Below are 19148 nucleotides of genomic sequence, written 5' to 3'. Positions count from 1 at the left end.
ACCCCAGCAGCTCCATTCCACAGATTCAGCAAGGAAAACACAAGTCCTGCCTCGTTCTCAGTGATAGCTACTCACTGGACAGCAAACCTCACTCATCTGGACAAAAGCAAAAACTGGCCCAGCCACACCCAAACACACACACACACACACACACACACACACTGTCCCCACAGATGCAAAAGCTCCAGGTAGCATCCTCCCCATAAACCTCTGCCCAGATATTTGAGAGCCACCCAGAAAAGCTGCAGGGGGTAGACCCACGCCAGCCCTTGGGACACTGGGTACCCATCCTGCAGGCTCCTCCTGCCCCCACAGGCCCCGCCCGTCACCTTCTCCATGGGCCCCAGGATTCTGTGCCTCCTGGCTGTGTCCCACGTGGGGCGGCAAGAATTGAGGACGCAGACCTCCTCAAGGCCCACACACTTGTGGGGCTGCCTGGGAGGCTGAGGTCCTCTGCCTCCCTGTGGGAGCCTGGGGCAGAGGAGAGCAGCTTAGACCCTTGGAGACTGGGGGACCCTCTGTCTCTCCTTGCCACCCTCAGACTCCATCACTTTAGGGGCTGAGGCCAGAGCTGTAAAATCCAGAAACAAGTCAATGTACAAGCTACACTGACTTGAGTGACACAGCTCCTGAGTTCTCAGCGCTGCCGCCGGCCTGCTGTGTGACCATGGGAAAGTCATTCAACCTCTCTGAGCTTTAGTTTCTGAGGGCAAGCACTGCCTCCTCTCCATCCGGAGATGGACCAGGACAAGGAGCTCCCCCAGGCTCTGACCCAAGCAGAAGTTCGGGGGGGAAGCTTGATGCCTCTCCAGGGCACCTGGGGCTTCCCCTCACGGGCCTGGGAGTCAGACATACCCCCAGCTACAAGGCCTTGGAAGGTGGTACTCAGCTATGCCACGCCTCAGTTTTTCCATCTGTAGAATGTAGAGTGATCATGCCTTCTCACAGGATGGCCTGAGGATGAAATAAGGACTCCACAAAAGTGCAGCCCTGCCCAGTGCCCCAGGGCGTGTTGGGATCACCTTCACTAGAAGCCCCCTTGTCCTCACCGCAGGGCCCTGGGGAAGTCATTCAGCAAGTGCAGGGCCCTTAACTCTCCGAGTGTGTTTCACAGGGAGCAAGGTTCCGTGGCTGGCAGGATTTTAACCTGGCACGTGCCCCTGAGCTCATCTGCTTGGTGTTCCCAAGGCAGAAAGTGACCAGCACACTACGGACTTTCTACCAAGCCTGGACCCCTACAAGAAGCATGGCCAGCGGCCCATGGGACCTGTTCCCGCCTCTCCTCTGGACAAGGGCCCCCATCACCTGACCGGGCTCCTCTTTCCCCTGCAATTCCATCCTGCACACTCCACCAGCCCACTCTTCCTGGAGCCGGCTCCTAGCTCAACACTGCCCCTTGTCACACTCCTAAACTTCAGTGGCTCCCCAGCATCTACGTGCTTGAGAGTCAACTGAGCCCACCATGTGCCATCTCCCCAGCTTCTCCCCAGGACACCCAGTGCTCCACCCAAGCAGGACAGCTCAGCCTCCTCCCAACTGGAGAGGCCCTATTCCTGGATCCCCTACGAGGATCCCCCACAACCCCCATGACTTACTGCTACCTGCCCCGGGCATATTTTCCACACAATGGAGCCCGCTCATACTTACCCACCTCAGAGCATGGACTTCAGAGCAAAGAATGATAATAATGGTAGCTAGCGTTGGTACAGTCCTCACTAAGTGCTTAGCACCCATCATCCCCATTTCACGGGTGAGGAACCTGAGGTACAGAGAGGTGAGGTAACTTGCTGTTGCCCGGCAGAGCCCAGGTGAACCCAAGGTCAGCTCCACTTTCAGCTCCTGCCCCAAGTCCCTCCCTGAACGGCCTCCCATGTTGTGTGTGGGGAGCTTCCCATCTCATGGCAGCCCACGAGGCAGGTCCTCCTGGGAGGAGGGCAGAGGCTGAGAGCTGAAGCCACATGCCCAGGGCCATGGGATGAAGCTGGAGACCTGGCCTTCACACTGGGCAGTCAGGCCTTGGCGTTGGGCCAGCCCGGTGGAGGCAGTGGAGCCAGGAGCCCGGGACGCCTCCTAGCCCTGAGGACATGGCCTCCCAGGTAGCACTGGGCATGGGTCTCCATTCCAGCCCCAGCTGGAAGCAGGGGGAGGCAGGGAAGAGGCTAAGCCTGTAATGGTGTTGACCACGGGGAGAGGAGAAGGAGGGCCCAAGGTCACGGGTTGGGTGATTCAGGAGGGAGAGGGACCAGGGCACAGGGGTGTGGCTATGTGGTAGTGGAGGGTAGTGCTGAGGACAGTGCTGTTCATAGACTAGGATGGTGGAAGTTCGAGTGCCTCCTCACCCAGGCTCCTGTGTTGGGGTGTCTGACGACATCCTCCAAAGCCAGGCTGTTCAACCTCCAGGAGAACACCACACGAAGCCCACAGTGTTCATGCCTGCCCACCTTCCCCTCCATTCTGGGGGGTAGTGGCGTCCACCCCTGCCCCGGGACCTGAGGCTAGAGAGTGAGGCAGGTGTCTTCCCAGAAGGCCACAGGCAGGGGCCCAGGCCCTGCCAGCCACTGGCGGGCTATGCTGAGAGGCCAGACACACCCACCCACCGAGGGCAGCGATACCATCCCCTTCCTGTGGGCCAGGCCAGCTGGCTTTCCCAAAGAAACTCCAGCTTGAGAGGCAGCTAACGGCTTGCACAGCAACTCATCTCTGCGTGCTTCAGGCTTCCCGTGGGCTCCTTAACCTGCCAACGCCTCTGTGAATTCCTGTACTTAGTGTCTGCCTAAATATGTCACCTTCTCGCTTAGTTCTTAAGTGACTGTTCCTATTTTTATCTCCAGCCTCCAGACAGTGGCTGAGGGTCTTGAACCCAGACCAGTACAATGGCCTTTCTCATCCCAGCAACATCCTTCTCAACGTCCTTCTAGAAGGTGAGAGGTTCAGGGAACAAGGAAGGGGGGCTTAGAGCTGAGTACTGGGGGTGGGTAGCCAGACTGAAGAAAGGAGATTTAAGAAAAGGCACAGGCAGCCCTAAGGGCCACGCCCCTTCGCCCACCCTGGCACACTCAGCAGGGGCTGGGGCTGGGGCAGAAGCCGCTGCCCAGGTATCCATTAGCCCATTAGCGGTAGAATTTCCCCTCTGCTCCAGGAGCTGCAGTGTGGAGCAAAGAGGAAGTCACCAGGAGGTCACTGCAGACAGCAATCTGCCCTGGCTCCCACAGGAGGTCACAGAACTCCTTTCCTCTCACAACCCCTACGGAGGGACTGTCGCCCTTTAAAGAGAAGGAAATAGAAGCCCAGAGGCTGCGGAGCACCACACAGCCTGTGAGGGTTGGAGCCGGGATTCAACCCCAGTTCTGACTCCAACGCCCCAAGGCCTGGGAAGATTGTAATGGAGAGAACCAGCCGGCCCTCAGCAGGGAGCTCCCATAGCCCTGGGGCCAGGTGCCGGCATTGGCCTTCGGGAAACTCGCCAGGCCCACCCTGGGCGACCGCGGCGAGCGCTGTGGGCGTGGGGCTCAGCTTCCCGGTTCCCAGTACTTGGCCCGCCCTGCCACCTGGGAGCACCCGCAGCCCTTCCCAAGTGGCCCGGCCAAGGACCCCCTAACGGGCTTCAGAACAATTCCGCCCCTTCCCCTTTAGTTTTTGTTGTTTCCTTCGGCTGAAAAAGATAGAAAACTAGAAAGTTCTGTGGCATGAAGAAATCGCCCCCCCACCCCCGCCCCTGGGAGCCGCCGTCTCTCCCTCTCCCCCCGGACCACAGCGGTGCGTCTCTCTCCAAGCCCCCAACCCCAGTCGCACCGCCCACCGCCGCGACCCGGAGTTCCCGAGCCGGGTCAGAATGCAAGCTACAGCTCGGCGACCTCCTCCGTGAGCGGTGCGGTTTTCAGCGCTCTCTGGCAGGCTGCTCCTTCACCCGCCGGAGCCACGGTGCTGTGGCACGGCTGAGACCCGACGCCGGCAGCGCTCGGCTCGCCCCAACTCGCGCCTCCACCCCCCACCGTCGCGCACCTCCGGGCTCACAGTGCACCGAGCGCGGGCCAAGAGCCGCCGGCTGGGTTCCCCCCGCCCCTGCGGTCCCCCGGGATCCGCGCCCAGGGACGGCGAGCAGAAGGCGCTCGGCAACTTGAGCTCCAGGCCCTCCCTTAGGCAGGGAAACTGAGGCCACAGAGAGGACGACAACCGCACGGGTCCCCGCTGGTGGTTCGCGCCCGTCTCCCACTCGGGCACGCGCACCTAGGCGCGGCATGTGGAAGGAAGCGGTGGCCGCGCGCTGGGCAGCGTGGCTGTGTGCTCCGCTCCCGTGGAGGAGGTGCTCGCCCTGCGCGCGCGCGCGCCCGCGGGGCTCGGGAGCCTCAGCAGCACCAGCCACAGCTGCCGGCGCCCATCGCGGGGAGAGGAGAGGTTTGCGCCCAGGCGGGGACACCCGGGGTGGCGCGCGGTCCAGCCTGCCCTGTGCCTTGCGGTGGAGAGCACCGTCCGCGAGCGGGACTCGGGTCTCGCGTGGGGGCTGCGCGACACGGCAGCGCGTCCCCGGCCCGGGCTGTCTCGCTGCCAGGCTCTCTCGCTGCCAGGCTCTCTGCTCTGCTCCTGGCTGCGGCCCTGAGCAGATCTGAGCGGAGCGCAACTCCGCGGCCTGGCGGAGACTCTGATTAGGTGCGGGATGCCGGGCGAGAGAGCCAGCCACCCGAGACCCAGGGGACCCGCCCCACCTCTGGAGGATCAGGTTTCCGCCTTGTTCTCCCCATACAGCGTCAGACAACGCTCAGAGGAGGGGGCGCCTGGGTGGCTCGGTCCTTAAGTGTCTGTCTTCAGCTCAGGTCATGAGCCCATGGTCCTGGGGTCGAGCCCCACGTTGGGAAGCCTGCTTTCTCCCTCTTCCACTCCCCCTGCTTATGTTCCCTCTCTCCCTATGTCTCTGTTAAATAAAGTCTTTAAGAAAAAAAGATTACGCTCAGAGGAAGTCAACAACACCCCCAAATCCTAACTGGACTGGAAGGCAACCTGCACCTTTGGGGAGCCCCCACCCTGAGCCCCACCAGCCAGCGGTGCAGTGGGACACCAAGTCCGGTGGAGACCACCTAGTCAGTATTTCTGGGTGTCCCTTGTCACTAGCCAGCCACGCTGCTTGCTTCCTCCCCAAATGACGTTAAACTACCCCATCCTGGCCCTCCTCCTCATAGCCTGCCACTGGGTACTCCTCCCTGCCTTCCCCCATCCATTCTGTCCGCGGTGCCTCAGCCTGGCATCCTGGAATCTCAGCTCCTACACTGCTCTGGCCTCCGTGTCTTACACACCCCTGCATGCACATGGACTCTTCAAAGGATGTGTTAAGACTCTGTGTTTTCTGCCACTTCCAGTCGGCGACAAGAGAAGAATTAGGCACAAACAAGTCAGAAACAAGAGATTGGGAGCAGGGGACAACAGTCGACAAGACGGCTGCCACGAGCAACTCCACAGTCTCACTTTTATTAGATAGAAACAATAGCCAACAGAAGGACCGATGAAGGTCAAATGTTAGTCACAGGTCTTGCAGACTAGCAAGAAGGAGGATGAAGTTTATAGTTAACCAAACACATTCAAAGGACTCCTCTAAAAAACAATGGGCACTTCTGGGAAGAGAAAGGAGCGATAACGGAAAAGGGAAGCAGGCCATATTTCATTACACCTTGACCTGACTAGTAGTCCCCGGGTGCTTGGCTTCCCTGAAGCAGGCGGTGTTCCGCCCTGGGCGGGACAGGCACTCCCGGCTGTCCAGCTTCTGTGAAGGGGCGGCGTTCTGCCCTGAGCAAGCCGGGCATCCCCAGCTGCCCAGCTTCACGATCGTATATTGTCCTTCTCCCCAAAGACCTGTTGCCAGTATATGTATTTCTTAAGGCCATATCTAAGTGTGCTTGGCAACTAGTAAAATCCTCCAGGGGTTATAGTTTAAGTAACAAATTGTTCCAAGGGGCAGTAGCAGTTTTCATCTGCAGGTACGTCATACACGTACTTTCAAGAATTCTACTGTAGGCACAAGCCCAGTGTTCCAAATGGTTCCTCTTGCAGATTCCTCTTAGACACCATGTCTGAGAACGCAATTGAACGTGCATCTGGCAAATACCGAAGGAGGCAGAAGGACTTGCAGGTCAAGAACAGCTCTGGGGACTCATCAGGGAAGAAACAAAGGAGACTTCATGATCCCACCGCGCAGCCAGGCAGCAGCTTCCCAGTGAAATGACTTGCTCTGAGCCTGGGTCTCTGAGTTTGCCGCCAAACACCTCACTCTGGAGGGCGAATTGAACAAACACTCTGCAGCCAGGGGCATGATGCTGACCTCTGCAGGGTCAGAGCCTCGTCCACTCTGCTCTCTCATGGAATATCCCACCATCTGTGGCACAGAGTGGGAGCTCCCCTCTCTGCAGGCTGCCTGCCCCTCCGCAAAGGGAATTGTATTTGAATTGTGCTTCTGGCCACTTCCTGGTCAGGACCCCCTCCTGTAGGGAGAATCGCCCTTGGGAGGTGGGAGCAAGCTTGCCCCAAGCTCCTTGGAGCACCAGGCTTCTCGCCTACCAGGGGTTCTTAAGGTGAACCCAGAGGATGGTCAAGCATGTGCACCCAGGGATGCAATATCCCAGGCTGACAAAGTGGGGGTACTGTCAAGTTGTTCAGGGAGGATGTTTGGATGGAGGTGGGGGAGCAAGGAAGCCCCACATGCACCTGGGGCTTTGTGACAGGTGGAACCAGAGGGGTGGCCACTTCTCACCCCACACCCTGCACTGCAATCCATGAAAGGCCAGCCCAGCTGGGCCTCCTGTCATTCGGCAGGGTTTTAGTCCCTCAGTGGTTACTTCCACCCCGCAGACATATACAAGTCACCTGAAGGAGCTGTGTCATCTCATCTTGCCCTGGCCAGCTGCTAACCAGTCTGCCCTCACTGAGTTGTGGGAATCAGGATCAGACAGAAGCTCCCGTCTGGGTTCTCCCTTCCACCCTGAGTGCTCTCTGAGGCAACGCCCATCCTTTCCTCTTCCTTCCTTTCTCTTTCAGGGGAAAGGGGACCATCCATTTATTTTTTTAAGAGTTTATTTATTTGACAGACAGAGATCACAAGTAGGCAGAGAGGTAGTGGGTTGGGGGAGGCAGGCTCCCTGCCGAGCAGAGAGCCCAATGCGTGACTTGATCCCAGAAAGCTGGGATTATGACCTGAGCTGAAGGCAGAGGTTTAACCCACTGAGCCACCCAGGTGCCCCGGGACCATCCCTTTAGCATTCTTAAATCTGCCACTCTAACAACACCTTCCCCCACTTTTGGGGTCCCTTGACTTCTGCCCACAACCTGAAGGAGCGGACAGAACTCACTGTTTACGCTCTCCATCCCCTCCAACCTCAGAAACTTGGAGTCTGCTAGTGCGTGAGTGGCAAGTTAGGCAGTTTAACAGCACCAGCATTTTGAACCTGCATACTTTTGGGGAGTGAGGAGAGGGAGTATCCTTTCTGTGTGTTCAATTTAAAGTTTGTTGACCTGAAAATGTTATTTTAACTGTGAGTAGTTTAGAAGGATATACAGTGAAAACTTTATCTCTCTCAGTCCTGACCCCCCCACCCCACCTTCCCAGGGCTAATCACTGTTACCCATTGTAGTGGGTCACAGAGTGTCCCCTCCCACAAAGATATGTCCAATCCTAACCCCTGGTACGTGTGACTGTGACCTGATTTGGAAATAAGGTGTCTGCAAGGTAATGAAGCTAAAGATCTTGTGGTGAGAGCATCCCGGGTACAGGATGCGCCCTAAATCCAAAGACTTGTGTCATGAGAGAAAGGAGAGGGACATTTGAGACACAGAGGAGCACAGGGAAGGAAGCCATGTGCAGAGGGAGGCAGAGCTGGGAAGGATGCTGCCCTCTACCCAGCAAGGTCGGGAGCCACCAGAATCAAGAGCAGGGGCTGGGGGTCCTCCCCTAGAGGCTGCAGAGGGAGCCTGACCCAGCCCACACCGGAGTTTGGACCCCTGGCCTCCAGAACTGTGAGACAATATGTATTGGTCATTCTAAGCCCCCATATTTACAGTAATTTGTTACAGAGGGTTTGGAAGACTAATACCCCCATTTATTATCTCTGCCTGGATATTCCATTTTTATAAAAAAAAATTTTTAATGGATTTTCAAACATTTATTTCCTGATTTTTTTTAACTTTATAAAAATATTGGTGGGGCAGGGAGGGGCATCTTAAGCTTTTTAGATCCCAGGAGCTCCAGCATCCTACTCTAGCCTTAACCTTGGGGTTAAGACCTCCCAGGGACACCTCTACCTGCTTCATTGTTTTCTCAGCTGCAGATTATTCTTCTCCAATCTCTCATGGTGCGTGTGTAGGTTTTCTGTCATTTACTATTACGAACAAAGCGGCAGCGCCGTTCCTCACCCGTGCCTCTTGGCAGGATAGGCTCGATTTTGCCTTGGGCGTGCTCAACCCGCAAATCCCAGGACTTTCACACTGATAAAGGCTTCTTTCTCTGTCACAGCGCCTGTCTGCCACAGGCTTTGCTCCCCATGTTGCTGGCACACCCCAGAACCAGACCAAGGACCAGGCATCATGGAGAGTGTTGCTAGAGCCCGAGGCAGAAGGAAAGGCATAGTGGAATATTGGGCATGGCTCCCACTCGGAAGGGACCCCCACTCGCCCCTTCCGCTAACTTTCATCCTCCCAAGCAAGTCCTGTGGTCACACCTTGGTTCTGGGGTGGGGACAGGCCCGCATGCAGGTGCCCAGAAAGAGGAAATCGGGAATATACTTGAGTTCTGCTTGCAGCTGCCCCTCCCAGCCACATGCACACCAACACAGTGGTCAAACATTCTGATCTGTCAGGGTCATAAAAACTCTCCACACGTGTTAGTCTTCGAACCGTGTCCTCGTGCCTTTTGTTTGTCTTTTCCATTTGGCTTTTCCATTTGGTCTTTCGTTTAATGATTTATAATCACTTTTCCTATGGAGTGGCAAGATTAGCCCGTCATCTGTCAGACATGTTGCAGATCTGTTTCTCCCACTTGTTGATCGACTTTAGACTTTATGGTATTTTATTCCATAGAATAAGCTGTCGCCACCATTGCAGCCGTTCACCGGAAGCTTGAGATGCCAAGTCGGCAGCAGATGTGTGATCTGAGTGCAGGGAGGCACGGGGCTGGGAGTCCCCAGCGTACTGACGATGTTCAGAGCCACCGAATGGCAGATGTCAGCAAGGCAGAACGTCCAGGAAGAGAAAGGGGCCAAAAGCAGCCCACAGGTCCTGCAGGTGAAGACCAGAAAATTGATTCGGCAGATCCCATTACGGCGTCCGGTGATTAGATCTAGCAATGCAGAGATTTAGGAACACAGAATGGCCTGATGAAGAGGGTTCTAGAAGGAATGCAGGAAAAGGAACTAAGATGGCCAGCAAGGATAAACAGCTTTTTATTTTATTTTATTTTTTTTAAAGATTTTATTTATTTGTCAGAGAGAGCGAGCACAGGCAGACAGAGTGGAAGGCAGAGTCAGACGGAGAAGCAGGCTCCCTGCGGAGCAAGGAGCCCGATATGGGACTCAATCCCAGGACGCTGGGATCATGACCTGAGCCGAAGGCAGCTGCTTAACCAACTGAGCCACCCAGGCGTCCTGATAAACAGCTTTTTAAAGGAACTGTCCTATAAGGGGAGCAGGAAAATGGCCTACGACTGAAGGGAGTAGGAGGCCAAGAAAGGGTATTTTTCCTAGATGGAAGCTACTAGAACATGCTCATGATACCTATGAGGGACAAGCTGGCAATGCAGGCACGGGAGATTTTCCGTGGGAGGTGAGAAGGGGTGTTTTCTGGTGCACAGGCAGAGGGTTTGTCCTTAAGGCAGGGCCCAGACACTATTCTCGTAACAGATGAGCAGGTTGAGGTGGGGGGCTCGGTTGCAGGTAGCCAGGTCAATATGGGGCAGAAGCTGGAGGTTCTTCTTGCATCTGGATTTTCACTGAAGAAGGGAGTGAGGCATCCACTGAAAAGAAGGCTGGGGAGGACGTTTGAGGGGAAAGAAGGCATGGTGTAGTCATCGTGGGGCAAGCCATCATCTCCCAGGGGTTAGGGGCATGTACCCCGGGGCTGGTCCATCAATCTCTCTGTGCTTCTGTTTCCTCAGCTGTAAAAAAAAAAAAAAATATATATATATATATATATATATATATATATACATAAAATAAAATAAGTGGAGACTAATGAAGGGCTAGAAAATGTAGTTTTTTGGGACAACCTCACAGACACCTCCCGCCGGCCACCAGAGGTCTGGGGGTGGTAATGAAGTGAAGCCACAAAGCATGCCTGTGTCCTTCTTGCTGTGTTTGGCCGCCTGGGAGCTGGAGCAGGGTTGGCGGGCAGCTGGGTGTAAGCAGGGCCAGGTTTTTGCCCACTGAGTACAACACAGAGCAGGGCGAGTGTGTGGTGTGGGGGAGCATGGGCGGATAGAAGGCTGACCTGGGAAGTTTCAGCCAGGGAGACAGGTGAGGAGGTGGGAGGGGCCAGAGGGGACAAGTGGGCAGCATCAGCAGATGGTAGGTGCGGGAGGTGTCAGTGTCGAACAAAGTGGGAGTTGGGAGTGAGCTAGAAAAAGGGGAAGCGGTGACCAGGAAGTGGGGTGTCTGCGGGGCACCTGGTGGCTCAGTCGGTTAAGTCTCTGTCTTCAGCTCAGGTTATGACCCTAGGGTCCTGAGATTGAGTCCCTCTGCTGCTCCCACGGCTTGTTCTCTCTCTCTCTTTCTCTCTTTCAAATAAAATAAATAAAATCCTTTAAAAAAAAAAAAAGTGGGGCATCGAACACTGAGGTTCTGGAGGAGACGCAACTGCACGTAGAAACAAAGTTCTTGACCTTGCACAACAGATGGCATGTGGCGAGGTCTTGCAGGGGAGGAGCTCGAAGTCCAGAACCCCCAGAGGGTTACCTGTGTTGCCTGCTGGAATCGTCCCGGCAGGAGAGGGTGACCATGAGCTAGTAAGCCTTCAGTACACAGGGCTTTCATCTGGTGACAGGAGCTTCAGGGCTGACATTTATGTAGAACAGATGAGCCGCACGCTGGAAGAGGCTGTGAAGAGGAAGGAGGGTCCCACCAGACTTCAGGCTGTGGGAGAGGAAAGGGAGGGAGTAGTGGCCTTTGGGGCAAAGGGGACTCTAAGTAAAGCAAGAAGGGGAAGGAACGTCCGGACAGACATTCGAGGGAAAGAAGGTTGGTGTTAAAGGACAGGATTTTGAGGGCAGGCACAGGGATGGGTTTCAGGATGGCAGGAAGGAAGGCCTTCGGGAGGGAAGGAATGGGCTCAGGGAACAAGGCTCCTCAGGAGCAGTGGCTGTGCCCAGCTGGGCCAGCAGGGGGCGCCCAGTGCACGGCATGAAGAACCAAGGCCTATGGCCCAGGCCAGGCCAGAGGACTACTGCTGGTGGCTGGCTTCAGCTCCTGAGACAAGCCTTTGGCAAGCCCCCATCTTTGGCAAGCCCACAGGGAGGCAGGTAAGAGCATAGCCCTTAGTGATGAAAAGCAGGAGGAGACAGTCACACAAGGAAGAAGCAGGTGAGGTGCCAGGGGAGCTCCGTAAATGGACACTGGATCCAAGCATGCTTCCTGGAGGAGCCAGTTCTGGGTTTGTGGTCCAGCTGTAATGAGGTGTCAGGGAGCAGTGCATGGCCCAGCTGGGGATACTGGGACAGGAGGCTGGTTTTCAGTGTCTCTTGAGGACCCCTTCCTGTGTGGGAGGAAGCCGGTGGAAGGGGCTATCCTGGGAGATTCTGAACGGAAGAGGTTCCTGACCATAGTGCCAGCCTCAGTGCTGCTTTCACCCATTCCCAAAGCCCCTGCTCAGGAGCCACACCAGACCCATCATACTCCACGAACCTCCACACATTCCTCTCTTCCCAGGGGTGTCCCTTAGCTGCCAGGTCATGGGGAACACGGAGGCCAGGGACACGCACTGCTCCCACCACCTCTCTGCACACCAGCTCTCTCCCTGCAGTCTTAAAGAGAGATGTCCAGCGGGTCGAGGGGCCCCAGGCTTTCCCCCAGCCTCCTCCAGGAACCGTTCTCTGGCATTCTCTGTCTCAACCTCCTGCACACCAAGGCTTGCTGCTCCATTTCCTGCCGGCCTCCATGCACACTCAGATCTCTTCCATGGGAGAAATAAATAAGCACAAACAGAACAGAACAAAAGGCCCCAATCTCACCACACATGTCCTAGGCACTGCACTAGATGTGGGGTCACACCAGCGCACCAGAGAGACAAACTTCTGTGCTTATGCACCCCTCACTCTTGCAGAAGGTAATAAACAAAGAGGTCAAGTGTGCAGTTTTGCAGGTGGTGATAAGAGCTCAGGAGAAAATTGGGACGGGAAGGGGAACTGTATCTGCAGGGAAGGGGTGGAAGAGCTGCACCTACAAATAGGGGAGGGTCCAAGAGGGCACAGCCCCTGCCACGGACCCCAGTGCTCCCACCACACCTCTGCCCCATCCTCACCCCTGCACACAGCTCTGTCCTCGTTCCCCAGTCTGGCTGTGTCTCCTCAAGAGGGGCTCAGGGACCACCTGTATCAGAACTGTGGAGTGGGGTCAAGGAACCAGGCTGTGGGAAGTGCAGATTCCTCTGACTGACCTGGAATCTCCAATGCCTGGGCCAGGAATCTGCATTTCAAAAGCCCCTGAGGCCTTCCAAAGTGTGGGAACTGCAGGTTTGCTCCCTGAAAATGTAGCAGGGGGCTTGCAGGCATCCGGGTTGCTCAATGCCATCCCATAGCCACCAGGCCAGCCCGTAGCTCCGCACATGCTGTTCCCTCTGGAGTGCCCTTCCCAGTCTCTAAGCAGAGATGAGCGAAGGGCTAGAGGGCGTGGGTTTCTTCACTGATAACTCCTTTTTTTTTTTTTTTAAGATTTTATTTATTTATTTGACAGACAGATCTCAAGTCGGCAGAGAGGCAGAGAGAGAGAGGAGGAAGCAGACTTCCCGCTGAGCAGAGAGCAGGATGCGGGCTCCATCCCAGGACTCTGGGATCATGATCTGAGCCAAAGGCAGAGGCTTTAACCCACTGAGCCACCCAGGCACCCCTTCACTGATAACTCTTCTTTTTTTTAAGATTTTATTTATTTATTTATTTAATAGACAGAGATCACAAGTAGGGAGAGAGGCAGGCAGAGAGAAAGGGGAAAGCAGACTCCCCGCCGAGCAGAGAGCCCAATGCGGGGCTCCATCCCAGGACCCAGAGATCATGACCTGAGCTGAAGGCGGAGGCTTAACCCACTGAGCCACCCAAGTGCCCCTGATAACTCTTAACCTCCCTTTCAAGACCTGCCTCAGAGTTGCCTCCTTCAGGCAGTACTCCCAGAACAGACAGGCTTGGGAGGCAGATGGAACAAGACCCCAGGCTGGGATCCAGAATATGGTTCTAATCCCAGCTCTATCACTAAACCCGTGTTATGACTGAGCAAGTCACTGCTCCTCTCCAAGCCTCAGTGTACTCATTAGGAAAATGGTGACAGTAATTCCATTCTGTCCAAGGAGATGTGAGGCCAAATGAGATGACAGATTTGCAAATGCTTGATGTCCTCAAAGCACAAGCAAAAAGAAAGGGTTCATCACAGAGGACTCACATGGAAGGAAGGGGGTGAATGGTTGGCGGGCAGCCCCAGCCCTCCATACAAATACCCACTGTTATCAGTTTGCACCCAAAAGACCCCAAATGCTTGCACCCAGTCTGCATCAAGTGCCCTGAGGTCTAGGGTACAAGGAAAGAATCCCCAGCAGCCCCAGAGGCCCAGGCAGGTTGGGGTGGGGACTGGAAAGAATGTGCTATGGGCAGCTCCCAACCACCGGCCCTCACCCCCAGGCCAAAATATTTCCATCACCTCCTGGTCAGGGCGTTAATGATGCGGGAAGGGCAGCCATCTGGGCCTGGGTGGTCAGAAGCTCTGAAGTTCACACAGCAGGAACCACCTTGACCCTGCCCACCCTTACCAGGCTGTGCATTGCAGGGGTGAGGAAGCAGGCTGGGAAGATCCCACAGGGAATAAGGGATGGGATGGTCTTCAGGCAGGAAGATCAAAGGTGGGAAGAGGATGGTGGGGTGGACGGGGATCCTGGTGTGTTGATTGGGAAAATGGAGGCCCAGGTAGATGGTCTGAGCATTACCCCCAAGAAGGCGAAGGAAGCGGAGAGGAGGAGGAGGCAGGAAGGGAGAGAGAGTGGAGAATGGGAGTCACTGGGGACACGAGACGTTCTAGACTGTTGTACCCCATTCTAAAGGAGAAAAGTGGACAGCGTCAAAGCTAACATCCAGAGTCACCCAGGAGCCCACGCGGGCACAAGCCATCCTGACATTCCAGCCTCCCCCACCACCACCCCAGAAAGAAAACCCCTGCTGTCCTTAAGTGACCTCTCCCTCCCCCAAAGTGCGTCCTGCACCCTGCTCTCCTTCCCTCCGTCTTTGGCGGCACTACCTCCCCGCTTGGGGCTGACGATGGCACGAGGGGACCTGCGTGCAAGCATGAGAACAGCCCCATTTGTTAGGACAGCCCATGTCTCCACGCAGCACAGCGGTGACCCGGGAGACCGTTGCCAAGTAGAGAAACAACAGAGGTCCCTTGGTGTATGTTTCCTTTTCATTCTCTGCTGGCATGTTCTCCGTCTTCTGCTTCTCCCAAGGGTCACTTTCACAGAGATCATCCGGGTGTGTTTCGGGAAGGCAGCAGTGTCACTGGGTGTGCCTCTGTGTTTATAGCCAACACAGGTGCTGCCTGTCAGCCCCAGCTGCAGGCCACACAGCTGCCCTTTCTTCCTGGGGCTGTGGCCACAGACCCCAGCTCTGCCCTTCCTATCACTCACCCCATACTCTGCCCGGCCCTGGCTAAGAACCTGCTGGGCAGACCCACCAGGGGAGAAGGCCTGGGGGCCAAATCACAGAGTGAGGAGGGACGTGTCCTGTGGGAGCCAGGGGACATGCCTAGGTGGGGAACACGGGGACTCGGGGTCTGGCCTCGAAGCCCGGAGGGAGAGGTGGGGCCTTCGGGGGTGCTGGAAGGGCAGTCTGGGGGTTGGGGAGGGCAGGAGGGTGAGTTCCAGCCCCTCACAGACACACTGGGGACCTTGCTCGCTTTTCTTCTCTTTCTAGAGCCTCAGGTTTTCATGTTTCCCCCGGACCATGTTGTCTGCCCTGCCTCCCTCCCTCATAAGGTTGGAAGAACACAGTGCTTCAGATGGGACCTTTGTAGGTCAAGTTCAGGGCCCTCACTCCGTGCTGGAATCCGTTTTCCAGCATGCCCACAGGCGGTCATTGGCTTCCCTCAAATTCTCTGATCAGAAGGGAGTGACCTACTTCCTGGAAGCCCCATACTTTATTTTTTTTAAATAGAATTAGCATCACTGTTTGCTTTCTGAATGTAAAGATGTTACTTCCTGATCATTATTTACATGTTCAATATAAATATTTCGTAAAGAAGAATCCCGTCACCCATAGATAATCTCTTCAATTTTTTTCTGTTCATGGCTACACATAGATATACATGGGATTGTATTCTATATGTTTTGGGAGTGAGTTCAACTGCAAATACAGTGGCTTGAACAAATATCACATAAATTATCTCACCAGAAAACCAGTGGTGGCTGATTTTGTTTCAGTAGTTCATATGTCCAAGATCTCTGATTCTCTTGGCATTTCCCTCATGGTGATAAGACAGCTGCAGCAGTGCCAGCTACTACATCTGTACTCAAGACCAGCAAAGCTAGTCATTTCTATGTTTTCATCAGGAAAGCAAACATTTGTTCAGAAGGGACACCAACTAATTTCATTTCAGGTCTCATTAGCCAGACTAGCAGTCGAGAATAGGATTTTCATGACTAGTTTTGGATCAATCATAATTCATCGCCTGAGAATGGGCCAGAGATTCTTCCAAACAAAATCAAGGAGGGAGGGGAATAGACATTGTTTGTTGCATTCTACTTTATAATTTCTCTTTCTCTTAATTTTATATCATGAACATCTTTCTACATCAATAAACATAACCTCAGGCGCATGCGGGGAAAGTGGAGCGTTTATAAAACAAAAGAAAGGAGAGTGGAGGTTGCTGGGGGCTCGGGGAGTTCGTGTTTGATGGGTGCAGAGTTTCAGCTGGAGATGATGACGGTGAAGGCGGAGATGGGTGGTGGGTGTGGTCACACAACAGTCCAAATGTGCTTTGTGGCACTAATTGGACACTCAAAAGGTAAGATAACAAGTTCGACATTGTGTGTCTTTTACGGCAATAAAAAAAAAAGACCATCATTGATTTGCCAGCTATTTATGGAGGGCCTGTTGTGTTGCAAGAACTGAGGCACTGAGGACACAATAAGGAACGTAATAGATATTGTCCTTTCCTTCAGGGAATTTAGGGTCTAATGAGGAAGGCAGCAAGTCGCCAAAAAGATTCGCAATGAGTGTGAAAGGGCAAGACCCCGTGATCTCCCAGGCAGAGGTGTGCGGCGCTGGGAGGGCAGGTGAAAGGGATTTGATTCCATCAGAAGGGTCACTGCGGCTAATCATTTAGGCAACGTCCTGTTGCTGGGTGTTGAGATTCTTGCCACATTATAAATGAGGCCACAGTGAACCCCCTTTCCACAAGCCCATCTTGGCCTACTTGGTTCATTCCTTAGCATATGTTCCTGCATGTGGCCTTGCAGAGTCGGGGGACAGCCCCATGAGCAGCCATGTGCCACACACCCCCGCCCTCCGCAAATCTGTGTCCTTTCCATCCCTGCCAGCAGTGTAAGAAAGAGCCCTGTCCCTCCGCATTCTGCCAACAGCACCTGTTGTCATTCTCTTTATGCAATGTGGCCAATGTTGTGGGCAAAATATGGTTTCTGGTTGTTGTAATTTGCATTCCTTGGATCATTCCTGAGACTGACCTTGTTTTTTTCATTTTTTCTTTTATGGGGTCCCAGATCTTTCCTGTGGGTGAACTTCTTCCCTTTTCTTGTGCGGTTCTTCACTCTCCTTGTTAAGAATGATAACCTCTGTCTATCAGACATGACTGCCCGCTCTTTGGGTGGCTCCGAGTGTTACAAGTCCTTCTTCTATGGACACTACAGTGTGTCCCTGTCAGTCCCACCGGCCAGGGTTTTTTCATGTGCTCCAGGACATCTACCGCAGCGCACCTGGTCAGGTCCTGCCTACCCATCCCTGCCCTCGGCAGCCTTCCACACCTACCCTGAGTTCCACTCACACCTTCCCCTGGGTCAGTCCTACAGCATGGTGGGGTGACTCGGGGCTCCCAGCCCTCCTTCAAGCTGGTCTCCCTCCCCTTTCTTCCCTAGTGAATGCTTCAGGATAGAGCTTGGTTCGAGTCACCTCTCTGAGAAGCTCTTGCTGACTCCGCAGGCAGGGCCAGACCCCAATTATGCTTCCCTCTGCCCAGCAGTGACCACACTGACTTGTCACTGTTCATTCTGCAATAATCCTATGGGATTGCCACCCCACCCCCAGACAGCCATGGTCAGATGCATCTCTCTATCTCTAATGCCTAGAACATGGATGGTATCAGCAGTTGCTTGATGAGCATCTGTAGCCAGAATAAATGGAGGAAGGAAGAATGACATCTCCCCTCCCCTTCTCTTCCCCCAGGCTGGATGATCAAGCATCCCAAGCCTGCTATCACCCACCTACCCACCACCCCAGCTCTGCACTTGTCGGGTTCAACATGGGGGATGGGCAGGTGGCCAGGAACATTCACCCTGTGAAAAATCACCTGGGGGGACCTGTTATCTGACTCGGGCACTTTCTGGGTTTTTCTGGCATTCCCCTGCCCTCCCCCAAAGTGATCTCTGGACTGGGCACTGCCTGGCCAGAGTTCTGGTGTCTTGCACGGAAGACCCAGCCTCCACCACAGGAGGATGTTCTGTGCGATGGGGCTGGCGCTCAGCATTGAGGAATCTGGAACACTGCCTCCCCCAAGCTTCAGTCGTGACAGTCACCCAGTACTACCACCATAGGAGGAAAAAAAAAAACCTTTCACGGGTCAAGTTGGAAACTGAATTCCTGCCATAGGCCACATACCCGCCTTCTTGCCACCAGTATGTTCCCCTCCTTTCTCTTTTGCATCTCTTAACCAGAATATACTCTCAACATTTCTTTCTTCATGTCAATCCTCTGCTCAAGAACCATCCATGGATCCCATTTGCTCATCGGATCAAATATGAGCCCCACACTAGAAATTCAAGGAGCCCCATGACCAAGTTCTAGCCTCCCTCTCTGACTTCATCCAGCATCCCTTCAGCCTGCTACTCCCCACTACGTTCTAGGAACCTCTTCCTCCTTCTCTCCCATGGGGCTTTGCTTACACCATGCCCTCTGCCTGAGATACCTTTGTCCCTTCATTCTCTTGTTTAAATTGTAGCTTGCAACCCCCGCCTTCTCTGGGTCCCCTTCCAATTGTTCCAGTTCTTAGTAACCCATTTAAACACAAAAGACTAAGTCCTTGTGTACTTTAGAATCATTTGGCTTGTTTATTCAAAAGTCAGACCAGCCCATTCTCCCTGGAGGTGGTTCAAGGACACTGGACTTTTTAAACTTCCCAGGAAAGTCTGATGCTGCAAGCCCCACCTGGTCCAGTGACCTACACTGGGGAAATGCTGATGATATAGGGGTGGGTGAGCAACCCCAAGTTCACACGGGCTACTGATGTCCACGGCTCATACACATTCCCCTCATCTCTGTGAGCAGTGCCAATAATGAAAACCTCCATTTACTGAGGGCTCACCAGGCACGAGACACACTGAGCACTTTGCAGGCAACTTCTCACCTACTCTTGGCCAAAGTCACAGAGCTTGCCAGAGGGAAACCCAGCCTCGAACTCAGACTGATGATGCCCAAGCCAGTGCTCCTCTTCCTGGACCAGAGAGCCTTCAGAGTGGGCCCCTGGTTCAATCTGGGTATATTTCATTTTGTTGCAACAACTCTTCTGCCCTTTGCTTTTGCTAAGTTCTGGGGATAGAACTACGGCAAGGAAGAGGCCCCTTTCTTCAAAGAACCTCCCAGTCCAGGTGGGGAGACTGACACACACATAGCTAGTCACATAAGGAGGGCTGGGATAAGAACAGGGCACCCCATATGGGAAGGACGCCAAGGAGAGGGTGGGGTGGGGATGGGTTCTGTCCTGGGA

The sequence above is a fragment of the Mustela putorius genome, unplaced genomic scaffold (genome assembly GCF_011764305.1).
Source record: "Mustela putorius furo isolate JIRA1106 unplaced genomic scaffold, ASM1176430v1.1 tig00003853_pilon_pilon_pilon, whole genome shotgun sequence".
Taxonomy (NCBI): Eukaryota; Metazoa; Chordata; class Mammalia; order Carnivora; family Mustelidae; genus Mustela; species Mustela putorius.
The sequence above is the reverse complement of the archived record's forward strand: the minus strand, read 5'-3'. Positions refer to the sequence as shown.